Below are 16,297 nucleotides of genomic sequence, written 5' to 3'. Positions count from 1 at the left end.
TGGGGTGACTCGTCTGCCTACCTCCAGGTTTTGTTACCCAGAATCCCTTGCAAACATAAAAATTTGACCAAAAAAAACACATTTTCCTCACATTTCTGTGGTGGAAAGTTCTGGAATCTGCGTGGATCAACAAATTTCCACCCACCCAGCGTGCCCTCAGGTCTCCCGAAAAAAATGGTACCTCACTTGCGTGGGTAGGCATAGTGGCTGCGACATGAAACAGCGCAAAATGCAGCATGGTCGCACCTCAATTTCCCAGTGAAATTTAGCACCTTTCGGACAAAAAGACTACCTTTTGTTTTTGCGCCATAGCTCTGCCAGCACCTAGGGAAATCTAGCAAACCTATACATTTTTGAAAACTAGACACCCAGGGCAATTCATAATGGGGTGACTCGTCTGCCTACCCCCAGGTTTTGTTACCCAGAATCCCTTGCAAACATAAACATTTGACAAAAAAAACACATTTTCCTCACATTTCTGTGGTGGAAAGTTCTGGAATCTGTGTGGATCAACAAATTTCCACCCACCCAGCGTGCCCCCAGGTCTCCCAAAAAAAATGGTACCTCACTTGCGTGGGTAGACATAGTGGCTGCGACATGAAACAGCTCCAAACGCAGCATGGTCGCACCTCAATTTCCCAGTGAAATTTAGCACGCTTTGGACAAAAAGACTACCTTTTCTTTTGGCGCCGAAGCTCTGCCAGCATCTAGGGAAACCTAGCAAACCTATACATTTTTGAAAACTAGACACCCAGGGCAATTCAGGATGGGGTGACTCGTCTGCCTATCCCCAGGTTTTGTTACCCAGAATCCCTTGCAAACCTATTTGACAAAAAAAACACATTTTCCTCACATTTCTGTGGTGGAAAGTTCTGGAATCTGCGTGGATCAACAAATTTCCACCCACCCAGCGTGCCCCCAGGTCTCCCGAAAAAAATGGTAACTCACTTGTGTGGGTAGGCATAGTGGCTGCGACATGAAACAGCGCAAAACGCAGCATGGTCGCACCTCAATTTCCCAGTGAAATTTAGCACTTTTCGGACAAAAAGACTACCTTTTGTTTGTGCGCCGTAGCTCTGCCAGCACCTAGGGAAACCTAGCAAACCTATACATTTTTGAAAACTAGACACCCAGGGCAATTCAGGATGGGGTGACTCGTCTGCCTACCCCCAGGGTTTGTTACCCAGAATCCCTTGCAAACATAAAAAGTTGACCAAAAAAAACACATTTTCCTCACATTTCTGTGGTGGAAAGTTCTGGAATCTGCGTGGATCAACAAATTTCCACCCACCCAGCGTGCCTCCAGGTCTCCCAAAAAAAATGGTACCTCACTTGTGCGGGTAGGCATAGTGGCTGCGACATGAAACAGCGCAAAACGCAGCATGGCCGCACCTCAATTTCCCAGTGAAATTTAGCACCTTTCGGACAAAAAGACTACCTTTTGTTTTTGCGCCGTAGCTCTGCCAGCACCTAGGGAAATCTAGCAAACCTATACATTTCTGAAAACTAGACACCCAGGGCAATTCAGGATGGGGTGACTCGTCTGCCTACCCCCAGGTTTTGTTACCCAGAATCCCTTGCAAACATAAAAAGTTGACCAAAAAAAACACATTTTCCTCACATTTCTGTGGTGGAAAGTTCTGGAATCTGCGTGGATCAACAAATTTCCACCCACGCAGCGTGCCCCCAGGTCTCCCGAAAAAAATGGTACCTCACTTGCGCGGGTAGGCATAGTGGCTGCGACATGAAACAGCGCAAAACACAGCATGGTCGCACCTCAATTTCCCAGTGAAATTTAGCACTTTTCGGACGAAAAGACTACCTTTTGTTTTTGCACCGTAGCTCTGCCAGCACCTAGGAAAACCTAGCAAACCTATACATTTTTAAAAACTAGACACCCAGGGCAATTCAGGATGGGGTGACTCGTCTGACCTACCCCCAGGTTTTGTTACCCAGAATCCCTTGCAAACCTAAAAATTTGACAAAAAAACACATTTTCCTCACACTTCTGTGGTGGAAAGTTCTGGAATCTGCGTGGATCAACAAATTTCCACCCACCCAGCGTGCCCCAAGGTCTCCCGAAAAAAATGGTAACTCACTTGCGTGGGTAGGCATAGTGGCTGTGACATGAAACAGCGCAAAATGCAGCATGGTCGCACCTCAATTTCCCAGTGAAATTTAGCACTTTTCGGACAAAAAGACTACCTTTTGTTTTTGCGCCGTAGCTCTGCCAGCACCTAGGGAAACCTAGCAAACCTATACATTTTTGAAAACTAGACACCCAGGGCAATTTAGAATGGGGTGACTCATCTGCCTACCCCCAGGTTTTGTTACCCAGAATCCCTTGCAAACATAAAAATCTGACAAAAAAACACATTTTCCTCACATTTCTGTGGTGGTAAGTTCTGGAATCTGCGTGGATCAACAAATTTCCACCCACCCAGCGTGCCCCCAGGTCTCCCAAAAAAAATGGTACCTCACATGCATGGGTAGGCATAGTGGCTGCGACATGAAACAGCGCAAAACGCAGCATGGTCGCACCTCAATTTCCCAGTGAAATTTAGCACGTTTTGGACAAAAAGACTACCTTTAGTTTTTGCGCCGTAGCTCTGCCAGCACCTAGGGAAACATAGCAAACCTATACATTTTTGAAAACTAGACACCCAGGGGAATTTAGGATGGGTTGACTCGTCTGCCTACCTCCAGGTTTTGTTACCCAGAATCCCTTGCAAACATAAAAATTTGACCAAAAAAAGACATTTTCCTCACATTTCTGTGGTGGAAATTTCTGGAATCTGCGTGGATCAACAAATTTCCACCAGCCCAGCGTGCCCCCAGGTATCCCGTAAAAAATGGTACCTCACTTGCGTGGGTAGGCATAGTGGCTGCGACATGAAACAGCGCAAAACGCAGCACGGTCGCACCTCAATTTCCCAGTGAAATTTAGCACGTTTCGGACAAAAAGACTACCTTTTGTTTTTGCGCCGTAGCTCTGCCAGCACCTAGGGAAACCTAGCAAACCTATACATTTTTAAAAACTAGACACCCAGAGAAATTCAGGATGGGGTGACTCGTCTGCCTACCTCCAGGTTTTGTTACCCAGAATCCCTTGCAAACATAAAAATTTGACCAAAAAAAACACATTTTCCTCACATTTCTGTGGTGGAAAGTTCTGGAATCTGCGTGGATCAACAAATTTCCACCCACCCAGCGTGCCCTCAGGTCTCCCGAAAAAAATGGTACCTCACTTGCGTGGGTAGGCATAGTGGCTGCGACATGAAACAGCGCAAAATGCAGCATGGTCGCACCTCAATTTCCCAGTGAAATTTAGCACCTTTCGGACAAAAAGACTACCTTTTGTTTTTGCGCCATAGCTCTGCCAGCACCTAGGGAAATCTAGCAAACCTATACATTTTTGAAAACTAGACACCCAGGGCAATTCATAATGGGGTGACTCGTCTGCCTACCCCCAGGTTTTGTTACCCAGAATCCCTTGCAAACATAAACATTTGACAAAAAAAACACATTTTCCTCACATTTCTGTGGTGGAAAGTTCTGGAATCTGTGTGGATCAACAAATTTCCACCCACCCAGCGTGCCCCCAGGTCTCCCAAAAAAAATGGTACCTCACTTGCGTGGGTAGACATAGTGGCTGCGACATGAAACAGCTCCAAACGCAGCATGGTCGCACCTCAATTTCCCAGTGAAATTTAGCACGCTTTGGACAAAAAGACTACCTTTTCTTTTGGCGCCGAAGCTCTGCCAGCATCTAGGGAAACCTAGCAAACCTATACATTTTTGAAAACTAGACACCCAGGGCAATTCAGGATGGGGTGACTCGTCTGCCTATCCCCAGGTTTTGTTACCCAGAATCCCTTGCAAACCTATTTGACAAAAAAAACACATTTTCCTCACATTTCTGTGGTGGAAAGTTCTGGAATCTGCGTGGATCAACAAATTTCCACCCACCCAGCGTGCCCCCAGGTCTCCCGAAAAAAATGGTAACTCACTTGTGTGGGTAGGCATAGTGGCTGCGACATGAAACAGCGCAAAACGCAGCATGGTCGCACCTCAATTTCCCAGTGAAATTTAGCACTTTTCGGACAAAAAGACTACCTTTTGTTTGTGCGCCGTAGCTCTGCCAGCACCTAGGGAAACCTAGCAAACCTATACATTTTTGAAAACTAGACACCCAGGGCAATTCAGGATGGGGTGACTCATCTGCCTACCCCCAGGTTTTCTTACCCAGAATCCCTTGCAAACATAAACAGTTGACAAAAAAAACACTTTTTCCTCACATTTCTGTGGTGGAAAGTTCTGGAATCTGCGTGGATCAACAAATTTCCACCCACCCAGCGTGCCCCCAGGTCTCCCTAAAAAAATGGTACCTCACTTGCGTGGGTAGGCATAGTGGCTGCGACATGAAATAGCGCAAAAGGCTGCATGGTCGCACCTCAATTTCCCAGTGAAATTTAGCACGTTTCGGACAAAAAGACTACCTTTTGTTTTTGCACCGTAGCTCTGCCAGCACCTAGGGAAACCTAGCAAACCTATACATTTTTTAAAACTAGACACCCAGGGCATTGCAGGATGGGGTGACTCGTCTGCCTACCCCCAGGGTTTGTTACCCAGAATCCCTTGCAAACCTAAAAATTTGACAAATAAAACACATTTTCCTCACATTTCTGTGGTGGAAAGTTCTGGAATCTGCGTGGATCAACAAATTTCCACCCACCCAGCGTGCCTCCAGGTCTCCCAAAAAAAATGGTACCTCACTTGCATGGGTAGGCATAGTGGCCTCGACATGAAACAGCGCAAAACGCAGCTTGGTCGCACCTCAATTTCCCAGTGAAATTTAGCACCTTTCGGACAAAAAGACAACCTTTTGTTTTTGCGCCGTAGCTCTGCCAGCACCTAGGGAAATCTAGCAAACCTATACATTTCTGAAAACTAGACACCCAGGGCAATTCAGGATGGGGTGACTCGTCTGCCTACCCCCAGGTTTTGTTACCCAGAATCCCTTGCAAACATAAAAAGTTGACCAAAAAAAACACATTTTCCTCACATTTCTGTGGTGCAAAGTTCTGGAATCTGCGTGGATCAACAAATTTCCACCCACCCAGCGTGCCCCCAGGTCTCCCTAAAAAAATGGTACCTCACTTGCGTGGGTAGGCATAGTGGCTGCGACATGAAATAGCGCAAAAGGCAGCATGGTCGCACCTCAATTTCCCAGTGAAATTTAGCACGTTTCGGACAAAAAGATTACCTTTTGTTTTTGCGCCGTAGCTCTACCAGCACCTAGGGAAACCTAGCAAACCTATACATTTTTTAAAACTAGACACCCAGGGCATTTCAGGATGGGGTGACTCGTCTGCCTACCCCCAGGGTTTGTTACCCAGAATCCCTTGCAAACCTAAAAATTTGACAAATAAAACACATTTTCCTCACATTTCTGTGGTGGAAAGTTCTGGAATCTGCGTGGATCAACAAATTTCCACCCACGCAGTGTGCCCCCAGGTCTCCCGAAAAAAATGGTACCTCACTTGCGCGGGTAGGCATAGTGGCTGTGACATGAAACAGCGCAAAATGCAGCATGGTCTCACCTCAATTTCCCAGTGAAATTTAGCACTTTTCGGACAAAAAGACTGCCTTTTGTTTTTGCGCCGTAGCTCTGCCAGCACCTAGGGAAACCTAGCAAACCTATACATTTTTGAAAACTAGACACCCAGGGCAATTTAGAATGGGGTGACTCATCTGCCTACCCCCAGGTTTTGTTACCCAGAATCCCTTGCAAACATAAAAATTTGACCAAAAAAGACATTTTCCTCACATTTCTGTGGTGGAAATTTCTGGAATCTGCGTGGATCAACAAATTTCCACCAGCCCAGCGTGCCCCCAGGTTTCCTGTAAAAAATGGTACCTCACTTGCGTGGGTAGGCATAGTGGCTGCGACATGAAACAGCGCAAAACGCAGCACGGTCGCACCTCAATTTCCCAGTGAAATTTAGCACGTTTCGGACAAAAAGACTACCTTTTGTTTTTGCGCCGTAGCTCTGCCAGAACCTAGGGAAACCTAGCAAACCTATACATTTTTAAAAACTAGACACCCAGAGAAATTCAGGATGGGGTGACTCGTCTGCCTACCTCCAGGTTTTGTTACCCAGAATCCCTTGCAAACATAAAAATTTGACCAAAAAAACACATTTTCCTCACATTTCTGTGGTGGAAAGTTCTGGAATCTGCGTGGATCAACAAATTTCCACCCACCCAGCGTGCCCCCAGGTCTCCCAAAAAAAATGGTACCTCACTTGCGTGGGTAGGCATAGTGGCTGCGACATGAAACAGCGCAAAATGCAGCATGGTCGCACCTCTATTTCCCAGTGAAATTTAGCACCTTTCGGACAAAAAGACTACCTTTTGTTTTTGCGCCATAGCTCTGCCAGCACCTAGGGAAATCAAGCAAACCTATACATTTTTGAAAACTAGACACCCAGGGCAATTCATAATGGGGTGACTCATCTGCCTACCCCCAGGTTTTGTTACCCAGAATCCCTTGCAAACATAAACATTTGACAAAAAAAACACATTTTCCTCACATTTCTGTGGTGGAAAGTTCTGGAATCTGTGTGGATCAACAAGTTTCCACCCACCCAGCGTGCCCCCAGGTCTCCCAAAAAAAATGGTACCTCACTTGCGTGGGTAGACATAGTGGCTGCGACATGAAACAGCTCCAAACGCAGCATGGTCGCACCTCAATTTCCCCGTGAAATTTAGCACGCTTTGGACAAAAAGACTACCTTTTCTTTTGGCGCCGAAGCTCTGCCAGCATCTAGGGAAACCTAGCAAACCTATACATTTTTGAAAACTAGACACCCAGGGCAATTCAGGATGGGGTGACTCGTCTGCCTACCCCCAGGTTTTGAATACCCAGAATCCCTTGCAAACCTATTTGACCAAAAAAAAATTTTCCTCACATTTCTGTGGTGGAAAGTTCTGGAATCTGCGTGGATCAACAAATTTCCACCCACCCAGCGTGCCCCCAGGTCTCCCGAAAAAAATGGTAACTCACTTGTGTGGGTAGGCATAGTGGCTGCGACATGAAACAGCGCAAAACGCAGAATGGTCGCACCTCAATTTCCCAGTGAAATTTAGCACTTTTCGGACAAAAAGACTACCTTTTGTTTGTGCGCCGTAGCTCTGCCAGCACCTAGGGAAACCTAGCAAACCTATACATTTTTGAAAACTAGACACCCAGGGCAATTCAGGATGGGGTGACTCATCTGCCTACCCCCAGGTTTTGTTACCCAGAATCCCTTGCAAACAGAAAAATTTGACAAAAAACCACATTTTCCTCACATTTCTGTGGTGGAAAGTTCTGGAATCTGTGTGGATCAACAAATTTCCACCCACCCAGCGTGCCCCCAGGTCTCCCAAAAAAAATGGTACCTCACTTGCGTGGGTAGGCATAGTGGCTGCGACATGAAACAGCGCAAAACGCAGCATGGTCGCACCTTCATTTCCCAATGAAATTTAGCACATTTTGGACAAAAAGACTACCTTTTGTTTTTGCGCCGTAGCTCTACCAGCACCTAGGGAAACCTAGCAAACCTATACATTTTTGAAAACTAGACACCCAGGGAAATTTAGGATGGGTTGACTCTTCTGCCTACCTCCAGGTTTTGTTACCCAGAATCCCTTGCAAACATAAAAATTTGACCAAAAAAAGACATTTTCCTCACATTTCTGTGGTGGAAATTTCTGGAATCTGCGTGGATCAACAAATTTACACCAGCCTAGCGTGCCCCCAGGTCTCCCGAAAAAAATGGTACCTCACTTGCGTGGGTAGGCATAGTGGCTGCGACATGAAACAGCGCAAAACGCAGCATGGTCGCACCTCAATTTCCCAGTGAAATTTAGCACTTTTCGGACAAAAAGACTACCTTTTGTTTGTGCGCCGTAGCTCTGCCAGCACCTAGGGAAACCTAGCAAACCTATACATTTTTAAAAACTAGACACCCAGAGAAATTTAGGATGGGGTGACTCGTCTGCCTACCTCCAGGTTTTGTTACCCAGAATCCCTTGCAAACATAATAATTTGACCAAAAAAACCACATTTTCCTCACATTTCTGTGGTGGAAAGTTCTGGAATCTGCGTGGATCAACAAATTTCCACCTACCCAGCGTGCCCCCAGGTCTCCCGAAAAAAATGGTAACTCACTTGTGTGGGTAGGCATAGTGGCTGCGACATGAAACAGCGCAAAACGCAGCATGGTCGCACCTCAATTTCCCAGTGAAATTTAGCACTTTTCGGACAAAAAGACTACCTTTTGTTTGTGCGCCGTAGCTCTGCCAGCACCTAGGGAAACCTAGCAAACTTATACATTTTTGAAAACTAGACACCCAGGGCAATTCAGGATGGGGTGACTCATCTGCCTACCCCCAGGTTTTGTTACCCAGAATCCCTTGCAAACATAAAAATTGACAAAAAAACACATGTTCCTCACATTTCTGTGGTGGAAAGTTCTGGAATCTGCGTGGATCAACAAATTTCCACCCACCCAGCGTGCCCCCAGGTCTCACAAAAAAAATGGTACCTCACTTGCGTGGGTAGGCATAGTGGCTGCGACATGAAACAGCGCAAAACGCAGCATGGTGGCACCTTGATTTCCCAGTGAAATTTAGCACGTTTTGGACAAAAAGACTACCTTTTGTTTTTGCGCCGTAGCTCTGCCAGCACCTAGGGAAACCTAGCAAACCTATACATTTTTGAAAACTAGACACCCAGGGAAATTTAGGATGGGGTGACTCGTCTGCCTACCTCCAGGTTTTGTTACCCAGAATCCCTTGCAAACATAAAAATTTGACCAAAAAAACCCCATTTTCCTCACATTTCTGTGGTGGAAAGTTCTGGAATCTGCGTGGATCAACAAATTTCCACCCACCCAGCGTGCCCCCAGGTCTCCCAAAAAAAATGGTACCTCACTTGCGTGGGTAGGCATAGTGGCTGCGACATGAAATAGCGCAAAACGCAGCATGGTCGCACCTCAATTTCCCAGTGAAATTTAGCACGTTGCGGACAAAAAGACTACCTTTTGTTTTTGCGCCGTAGCTCTGCCAGCACTTAAGGAAATCTAGCAAACCTATACATTTTTGAAAACTAGACACCCAGGGCAATTCAGGATGGGGTGACTCGTCTGCCTACCCCCAGGTTTTGTTACCCAGAATCCCTTGCAAACATAAACATTTGACAAAAAAAACACATTTTCCTCACATTTCTGTGGTGGAAAGTTCTGGAATCTGCGTGGATCAACACATTTCTACCCACCCAGCGTGCCCCCAGGTCTCCCGAAAAAAATGGTACCTCACTTGCGTGGGTAGGCATAGTGGCTGCGACATGAAACAGCGCAAAATGCAGCATGGTCGCACCTCAATTTTCCAGTGAAATTTAGCACCTTTCGGACAAAAAGACTACCTTTTGTTTTTGCGCCGTAGCTCTGCCAGCACCTAGGGAAATCTAGCAAACCTATAAATTTTTGAAAACTAGACACCCAGGGCCATTCAGGATGGGGTGACTCGTCTGCCTACCCCCAGGTTTTGTTACCCAGAATCCCTTGCAAACATAACAATTTGACAAAAAAAACACATTTTCCTCACATTTCTGTGGTGGAAAGTTCTGGAATCTGCGTGGATCAACAAATTTCCACCCACCCAGCGTGCCCCCAGTTCTCCCAAAAAAAATGGTACCTCACTTGCGTGGGTAGGCATAGTGGCTGCGACATGAAACAGCGCAAAATGCAGCATGGTCGCACCTCTATTTCCCAGTGAAATTTAGCACCTTTCGGACAAAAAGACTACCTTTTGTTTTTGCGCCATAGCTCTGCCAGCACCTAGGGAAATCAAGCAAACCTATACATTTTTGAAAACTAGACACCCAGGGCAATTCATAATGGGGTGACTCGTCTGCCTACCCCCAGGTTTTGTTACCCAGAATCCCTTGCAAACATAAACATTTGACAAAAAAAACACATTTTCCTCACATTTCTGTGGTGGAAAGTTCTGGAATCTGTGTGGATCAACAAGTTTCCACCCACCCAGCGTGCCCCCAGGTCTCCCAAAAAAAATGGTACCTCACTTGCGTGGGTAGACATAGTGGCTGCGACATGAAACAGCTCCAAACGCAGCATGGTCGCACCTCAATTTCCCCGTGAAATTTAGCACGCTTTGGACAAAAAGACTACCTTTTCTTTTGGCGCCGAAGCTCTGCCAGCATCTAGGGAAACCTAGCAAACCTATACATTTTTGAAAACTAGACACCCAGGGCAATTCAGGATGGGGTGACTCGTCTGCCTACCCCCAGGTTTTGAATACCCAGAATCCCTTGCAAACCTATTTGACCAAAAAAAAATTTTCCTCACATTTCTGTGGTGGAAAGTTCTGGAATCTGCGTGGATCAACAAATTTCCACCCACCCAGCGTGCCCCCAGGTCTCCCGAAAAAAATGGTAACTCACTTGTGTGGGTAGGCATAGTGGCTGCGACATGAAACAGCGCAAAACGCAGAATGGTCGCACCTCAATTTCCCAGTGAAATTTAGCACTTTTCGGACAAAAAGACTACCTTTTGTTTGTGCGCCGTAGCTCTGCCAGCACCTAGGGAAACCTAGCAAACCTATACATTTTTGAAAACTAGACACCCAGGGCAATTCAGGATGGGGTGACTCATCTGCCTACCCCCAGGTTTTGTTACCCAGAATCCCTTGCAAACAGAAAAATTTGACAAAAAACCACATTTTCCTCACATTTCTGTGGTGGAAAGTTCTGGAATCTGTGTGGATCAACAAATTTCCACCCACCCAGCGTGCCCCCAGGTCTCCCAAAAAAAATGGTACCTCACTTGCGTGGGTAGGCATAGTGGCTGCGACATGAAACAGCGCAAAACGCAGCATGGTCGCACCTTCATTTCCCAATGAAATTTAGCACATTTTGGACAAAAAGACTACCTTTTGTTTTTGCGCCGTAGCTCTACCAGCACCTAGGGAAACCTAGCAAACCTATACATTTTTGAAAACTAGACACCCAGGGAAATTTAGGATGGGTTGACTCTTCTGCCTACCTCCAGGTTTTGTTACCCAGAATCCCTTGCAAACATAAAAATTTGACCAAAAAAAGACATTTTCCTCACATTTCTGTGGTGGAAATTTCTGGAATCTGCGTGGATCAACAAATTTACACCAGCCTAGCGTGCCCCCAGGTCTCCCGAAAAAAATGGTACCTCACTTGCGTGGGTAGGCATAGTGGCTGCGACATGAAACAGCGCAAAACGCAGCATGGTCGCACCTCAATTTCCCAGTGAAATTTAGCACTTTTCGGACAAAAAGACTACCTTTTGTTTGTGCGCCGTAGCTCTGCCAGCACCTAGGGAAACCTAGCAAACCTATACATTTTTAAAAACTAGACACCCAGAGAAATTTAGGATGGGGTGACTCGTCTGCCTACCTCCAGGTTTTGTTACCCAGAATCCCTTGCAAACATAATAATTTGACCAAAAAAACCACATTTTCCTCACATTTCTGTGGTGGAAAGTTCTGGAATCTGCGTGGATCAACAAATTTCCACCTACCCAGCGTGCCCCCAGGTCTCCCGAAAAAAATGGTAACTCACTTGTGTGGGTAGGCATAGTGGCTGCGACATGAAACAGCGCAAAACGCAGCATGGTCGCACCTCAATTTCCCAGTGAAATTTAGCACTTTTCGGACAAAAAGACTACCTTTTGTTTGTGCGCCGTAGCTCTGCCAGCACCTAGGGAAACCTAGCAAACTTATACATTTTTGAAAACTAGACACCCAGGGCAATTCAGGATGGGGTGACTCATCTGCCTACCCCCAGGTTTTGTTACCCAGAATCCCTTGCAAACATAAAAATTGACAAAAAAACACATGTTCCTCACATTTCTGTGGTGGAAAGTTCTGGAATCTGCGTGGATCAACAAATTTCCACCCACCCAGCGTGCCCCCAGGTCTCACAAAAAAAATGGTACCTCACTTGCGTGGGTAGGCATAGTGGCTGCGACATGAAACAGCGCAAAACGCAGCATGGTGGCACCTTGATTTCCCAGTGAAATTTAGCACGTTTTGGACAAAAAGACTACCTTTTGTTTTTGCGCCGTAGCTCTGCCAGCACCTAGGGAAACCTAGCAAACCTATACATTTTTGAAAACTAGACACGCAGGGAAATTTAGGATGGGGTGACTCGTCTGCCTACCTCCAGGTTTTGTTACCCAGAATCCCTTGCAAACATAAAAATTTGACCAAAAAAACCCCATTTTCCTCACATTTCTGTGGTGGAAAGTTCTGGAATCTGCGTGGATCAACAAATTTCCACCCACCCAGCGTGCCCCCAGGTCTCCCAAAAAAAATGGTACCTCACTTGCGTGGGTAGGCATAGTGGCTGCGACATGAAATAGCGCAAAACGCAGCATGGTCGCACCTCAATTTCCCAGTGAAATTTAGCACGTTGCGGACAAAAAGACTACCTTTTGTTTTTGCGCCGTAGCTCTGCCAGCACTTAAGGAAATCTAGCAAACCTATACATTTTTGAAAACTAGACACCCAGGGCAATTCAGGATGGGGTGACTCGTCTGCCTACCCCCAGGTTTTGTTACCCAGAATCCCTTGCAAACATAACAATTTGACAAAAAAAACACATTTTCCTCACATTTCTGTGGTGGAAAGTTCTGGAATCTGCGTGGATCAACAAATTTCCACCCACCCAGCGTGCCCCCAGTTCTCCCAAAAAAAATGGTACCTCACTTGCGTGGGTAGGCATAGTGGCTGTGACATGAAACAGCGCAAAACGCAGCACGGTCGCACCTCAATTTCCCAGTGAAATTTAGCACCTTTCAGACAAAAAGACTACCTTTTGTTTTTGCGCCGTAGCTCTGCCAGCACCCAATGAAACCTAGCAAACCTATACATTTTTAAAAACTAGACACCCAGGGAAATTTAGGATGGGGTGACTCGTCTGCCTACCTCCAGGTTTTGTTACCCAGAATCCCTTGCAAACATAAAAATTTGACCAAAAAAAACCCATTTTCCTCACATTTCTGTGGTGGAAAGTTCTGGAATCTGCGTGGATCAACAAATTTCCACCCACCCAGCGTGCCCCCAGGTCTCCCGAAAAAAATGGTACCTCACTTGCGTGGGTAGGCATAGTGGCTGTGACATTAAATAGCGCAAAACGCAGCATGGTCGCACCTCAATTTCCCAGTGAAATTTAGCACGTTGCGGACAAAAAGACTACCTTTTGTTTTTGCGCCGTAGCTCTGCCAGCACTTAAGGAAATCTAGCAAACCTATACATTTTTGAAAACTAGACACCCAGGGCAATTCAGGATGGGGTGACTCGTCTGCCTACCCCCAGGTTTTGTTACCCAGAATCCCTTGCAAACATAAAAATTTGACAAAAAAAACACATTTTCCTCACATTTCTGTGGTGGAAAGTTCTGGAATCTGCGTGGATCAACACATTTCTACCCACCCAGCGTGCCCCCAGGTCTCCCGAAAAAAATGGTACCTCACTTGCGTGGGTAGGCATAGTGGCTGCGACATGAAACAGCGCAAAATGCAGCATGGTTGCACCTCAATTTCCCAGTGAAATTTAGCACCTTTCGGACAAAAAGACTACCTTTTGTTTTTGCGCCGTAGCTCTGCCAGCACCTAGGGAAATCTAGCAAACCTATACATTTTTGAAAACTAGACACCCAGGGCCATTCAGGATGGGGTGACTCGTCTGCCTACCCCCAGGTTTTGTTACCCAGAATCCCTTGCAAACATAAAGATTTGACAAAAAAAACACATTTTCCTCACATTTCTGTGGTGGAAAGTTCTGGAATCTGCGTGGATCAACAAATTTCCACCCACCCAGCGTGCCCCCAGTTCTCCCAAAAAAAATGGTACCTCACTTGCGTGGGTAGGCATAGTGGCTGCGACATGAAACAGCGCAAAACGCAGCATGGCCGCACCTCAATTTCCCAGTGAAATTTAGCACCTTTCGGACAAAAAGACTACCTTTTGTTTTTGCGCCGTAGCTCTGCCAGCACCTAGGGAAATCTAGCAAACCTATACATTTCTGAAAACTAGACACCCAGGGCAATTCAGGATGGGGTGACTCGTCTGCCTACCCCCAGGTTTTGTTACCCAGAATCCCTTGCAAACATAAAAAGTTGACCAAAAAAAACACATTTTCCTCACATTTCTGTGGTGGAAAGTTCTGGAATCTGCGTGGATCAACAAATTTCCACCCACCCAGCGTGCCTCCAGGTCTCCCAAAAAAAATGGTACCTCACTTGCGTGGGTAGGCATAGTGGCCTCGACATGAAACAGCGCAAAACGCAGCTTGGTCGCACCTCAATTTCCCAGTGAAATTTAGCACCTTTCGGACAAAAAGACTACCTTTTGTTTTTGCGCCGTAGCTCTGCCAGCACCTAGGGAAATCTAGCAAACCTATACATTTCTGAAAACTAGACACCCAGGGCAATTCAGGATGGGGTGACTCGTCTGCCTACCCCCAGGTTTTGTTACCCAGAATCCCTTGCAAACATAAAAAGTTGACCAAAAAAAACACATTTTCCTCACATTTCTGTGGTGGAAAGTTCTGGAATCTGCGTGGATCAACAAATTTCCACCCACGCAGCGTGCCCCCAGGTCTCCCGAAAAAAATGGTACCTCACTTGCGCGGGTAGGCATAGTGGCTGCGACATGAAACAGCGCAAAACACAGCATGGTCGCACCTCAATTTCCCAGTGAAATTTAGCACTTTTCGGACGAAAAGACTACCTTTTGTTTTTGCACCGTAGCTCTGCCAGCACCTAGGAAAACCTAGCAAACCTATACATTTTTAAAAACTAGACACCCAGGGCAATTCAGGATGGGGTGACTCGTCTGACCTACCCCCAGGTTTTGTTACCCAGAATCCCTTGCAAACCTAAAAATTTGACAAAAAACCACATTTTCCTCACACTTCTGTGGTGGAAAGTTCTGGAATCTGCGTGGATCAACAAATTTCCACCCACCCAGCGTGCCCCAAGGTCTCCCGAAAAAAATGGTAACTCACTTGCGTGGGTAGGCATAGTGGCTGTGACATGAAACAGCGCAAAATGCAGCATGGTCGCACCTCAATTTCCCAGTGAAATTTAGCACTTTTCGGACAAAAAGACTACCTTTTGTTTTTGCGCCGTAGCTCTGCCAGCACCTAGGGAAACCTAGCAAACCTATACATTTTTGAAAACTAGACACCCAGGGCAATTTAGAATGGGGTGACACATCTGCCTACCCCCAGGTTTTGTTACCCAGAATCCCTTGCAAACATAAAAATCTGACAAAAAAACACATTTTCCTCACATTTCTGTGGTGGTAAGTTCTGGAATCTGCGTGGATCAACAAATTTCCACCCACCCAGCGTGCCCCCAGGTCTCCCAAAAAAAATGGTACCTCACATGCATGGGTAGGCATAGTGGCTGCGACATGAAACAGCGCAAAACGCAGCATGGTCGCACCTCAATTTCCCAGTGAAATTTAGCACGTTTTGGACAAAAAGACTACCTTTAGTTTTTGCGCCGTAGCTCTGCCAGCACCTAGGGAAACATAGCAAACCTATACATTTTTGAAAACTAGACACCCAGGGGAATTTAGGATGGGTTGACTCGTCTGCCTACCTCCAGGTTTTGTTACCCAGAATCCCTTGCAAACATAAAAATTTGACCAAAAAAAGACATTTTCCTCACATTTCTGTGGTGGAAATTTCTGGAATCTGCGTGGATCAACAAATTTCCACCAGCCCAGCGTGCCCCCAGGTATCCCGTAAAAAATGGTACCTCACTTGCGTGGGTAGGCATAGTGGCTGCGACATGAAACAGCGCAAAACGCAGCACGGTCGCACCTCAATTTCCCAGTGAAATTTAGCACGTTTCGGACAAAAAGACTACCTTTTGTTTTTGCGCCATAGCTCTGCCAGCACCTAGGGAAATCTAGCAAACCTATACATTTTTGAAAACTAGACACCCAGGGCAATTCATAATGGGGTGACTCGTCTGCCTACCCCCAGGTTTTGTTACCCAGAATCCCTTGCAAACATAAACATTTGACAAAAAAAACACATTTTCCTCACATTTCTGTGGTGGAAAGTTCTGGAATCTGTGTGGATCAACAAATTTCCACCCACCCAGCGTGCCCCCAGGTCTCCCAAAAAAAATGGTACCTCACTTGCGTGGGTAGACATAGTGGCTGCGACATGAAACAGCTCC

The sequence above is a fragment of the Lissotriton helveticus genome, chromosome 11, assembly GCF_964261635.1.
Source record: "Lissotriton helveticus chromosome 11, aLisHel1.1, whole genome shotgun sequence".
Lineage (NCBI taxonomy): Eukaryota > Metazoa > Chordata > Amphibia > Caudata > Salamandridae > Lissotriton > Lissotriton helveticus.
The sequence above is the reverse complement of the archived record's forward strand: the minus strand, read 5'-3'. Positions refer to the sequence as shown.